The 3,315-nt window shown below is 39.9% G+C and overlaps 1 pseudogene; it reads left to right on the top strand.

Annotated features, from left to right (window-relative positions):
- Positions 1–462: 462 nt before the first annotated feature.
- Positions 463–782, top strand: LOC101716367 (ribosomal biogenesis factor pseudogene; annotated as a pseudogene).
- Positions 783–3,315: the final 2,533 nt, after the last annotated feature.

The raw sequence follows: 3,315 nt of genomic DNA, 5'->3' as shown, positions 1-3,315 counted from the left end.
CCACTATGATTTCCTAAATAACAGGGTGGAGTCCTCTACTGGCTCCATTTAACTACCTGAGGGACAATATTTCTCCCATTTATGCTGATAAAAGACTTTGGTAATTTTTTAAGGCAGTGGAGATAGAAAATTATTGATTGGCATTTAAGAAAGAGCTTTGGAAAGTTCCAAGTACAAAGGTCAGGCCTGTTATCTATTAATTAAAATACTCTAGCTCTATTTCTGTGTACTCCCAGCAGATTGGGTTGACCTTCATTATCTGATTCCTGTATTTCACTGAGGCCCTCAGACACATGTTCCTAAGTTACCTGAATTTTTGTTAGAAGAAATAGGGAGGGGATTTGCTTAGACTTGGAAGAAGGGAGATATCCCATATGTTCCACCAAAGTGGAGATCATAGACCCTGTGCGTGCAGATGGTGTTACCTGGACCTTGAGCAGCATTACGCAGATATCAAAGACAATGGCCAAGAATAAATTAAGAGGGCAGAAGTCCAGGAATGTATTTCACATAGCCAGTCAAAAGAACTTTAAGTCCAAAAACAAAGCAAAACCAGTCACCACTAATCTTAAAAAGATAAACATTGTAAATGATGAAAAAATTCATAGAGTGAATAATACTTTTGTAAACATTCAGAAGGAACTTGCAAATTTCTCAAAAAGGCTTACTCTTGAACCACTGGAGAAAGAGCTGAATCAGCAGCATCATGAAAATGAACCAGTTAATGTTGAACAAGCTACAAGATTAATGGCTCAATTGTAATACAATGGAGATGTATCAAATTCCCCCAAAAAACTCAATAAAATAAGTATTTTATACAAAAAAAGTGGAGACCATAGCTTTTATCTATAAGGGTGAGATTTTTTGGTGTACAAGAGGACAATTGGGAAACAAGGTGAAAAGATTAATTGGGATGGCACTCCTGAGGTTTTAGGAAATGGGGCCCTGAAGCAAGTGATTTATTAAGTACAGCTAGAGATAAAAGGCTATCTAGGGGAAAAGCTCAAATGAGATTTTGGTCATGGTGAGCACAAAAAGGGGCAGGCTGGGTTAGGTAGATACTTAAGCAGGAGGCCAAGTTACTGAAAGCTGTTCCCTCCAAAGAATGAAAAAGCTGAACAAAGTACTGGGAAGAAGAAAAATGTAGTAGCAAAGGAGACATACTAAACTTCCAGATGCACACACATGGAACATAAACCTGCATGAGGCATGGAAGTTTTCTTGTACCCCATGGATCCTAAAATGCTCCATTCCATGATTACATTATCCTGTCACAGGAGTCTTCAAATGGCAGATGCCCAAAAGGCTCTTAACTGACTTGTGCCCACAATGAACTTCCAGAGACATAAAAATGAAGAGAAGAGAGAAAAAATTCCCTTAAAGGGATTGCTACCACATGGTGGATCTGAAAGATTTTCCAAACTCTTGTGTACAGCAACCAAAGAATTACAAAGTGTACACTGTTGGTGAAAGAAAAGCAATTAAATTTATTGAAGGTCATGAGCAGAGAAATAATGCCAGGGTGCACAAAAACGCACACTGCATGCCACACAGTCATGTGTGGCTTCCCAGCTCAAGAGTGATAGAGAAGAAAAGGGTAGCACTTGGTTTGGTGCTGGGGTTAAATAGAATGGTCCCAGGGTACTGCCTGAGCTCAAGTGGGTGGAGGGAATGATTTCCTAAGCCTCTGATATTCTACCTGTACTAGGGTTTTACCTCTTGGTTGGCTCATTAGGAAATGTTACCAGATAGTGGGCCCCAGGGCTATTCTTTCTAGGTTCTTGGTGTCCCGAACAAGACACACAGAAAAAGTAGCAAAATATACATTGATTGAAGGCAGAAAAGTGGTACACATGATAGGGTAAAATCAGGCCAGTGAACAGACTCATAACAACCCCGAGGTTGAGAAAGGGATATTTTGTATGTGAAATTTCTGGATTGGCCCTACCCTTATGCAAATAAGATATTCTGACAGCTGTCCTATCAAACTCACTTGGCCTGGCATCAGATTTTAACTGTTACATCAAAAGACTCTGTTTGCTTCCCACTAGGTGTAAATGAAAGATTGAATATAGCAGGTTTTTCATTGATCCTGAAAATAACACCAGATTCAAGTGAAGAATTGAAAATATTGCTTTCTTATTGGTTCCATGTGCAGTGCTCAAGAGCTGTCAAGTCATTTTGGATCCCATCTGTGCATGTCCTCTTGGTTTTTATGGATTTGACACATTTCATTCAGTTGTTTGTCCATTTGTCCCAGGCTTAATCTCCTACCTCAGTACTGCCAAAAAAGAAAAAAGAAAAAGAAAATGAACAAAAACAATATTAAAAACTCAAAACACTGGATCATCAGATGAATGGGTAGAATGAGTAGCTGAGAGACAGAGAAAGGGATATTCCCCAAAATTCAGAGAGAGATGCTGGAAAATAACAACTTGGGGGAGAAAAGAAAGAGGGAGATATATATCTGGGATCCAGAAAGGATCTGAAGGGAAAATTGGATCCTACAGAGAAATTGAAGAGATAGACCATAATGCAGAAAAATGAAAGGGCAATGTGCACTTTCTCCTTAGCTACAGGATCATGGCGAGAGAATGGAAGATTAAATATACAGAGACACAGTGGAAGTGGGTGACTCCAGAAGTCTTCAGGGAGAAACACACCCATGGGATGGAGCAGTGGATGCTATAGACTACAACAGTTTTTGAGTGACTCCAGTCAGTGTGTTTGCAATATTCCATGAAGAGGGTGCCTAGTCAAATGCCATTATAAGGATGGGCCAACTGAACCTGGGACTCAGAGCAGCCACAGGTTGACTTCATCTCAGGGCTTCCAGTGTTAAATTCCCACAGTGACTGGGTGAGGCACATCAATGAGAGACATCCATGGTCAGGGAGCCATGGTCAGGCCAGCAAGAAACACCCAGAATGTAAATAGCTGGATGACTCAGAACCTACCCCCTTGACCAGAGGCCAGGTTCAGCCTGAATTTCTGTTTTCTCCTTTTCTCATATTTATTCCTTTCCCTTCTTTCCTTTTCCCTACCTTCCCTCTTCCTCTTCTCCTTTGGACCTTTTCTTCCTATTTCACATTATCTATTATACATTTTGATACTTATTTACACTTTCAGTTTTTCACACCAGAGAAACTATTTGATATTTACGCATGTATGTCCTCTTTATTTCACTTAAGAGTATGGCCTCAATGAGCATCCATTTAGCTATAAATGTTTCTAGTTTTTCATTCTTTATCAGCCCGAATTTCTGTGAATTTGAAAGTATTGAGGTGGCATACCACTCTAATCCTACTGACAGCT

This window comes from Heterocephalus glaber, unplaced genomic scaffold (assembly GCF_053883595.1).
Source record: "Heterocephalus glaber isolate CG9 unplaced genomic scaffold, H.glaber_assembly_v1.0 deba00001613, whole genome shotgun sequence".
In the NCBI taxonomy this organism is placed as follows: domain Eukaryota; kingdom Metazoa; phylum Chordata; class Mammalia; order Rodentia; family Bathyergidae; genus Heterocephalus; species Heterocephalus glaber.
This window is presented reverse-complemented; position numbering and strand designations above follow the sequence as displayed.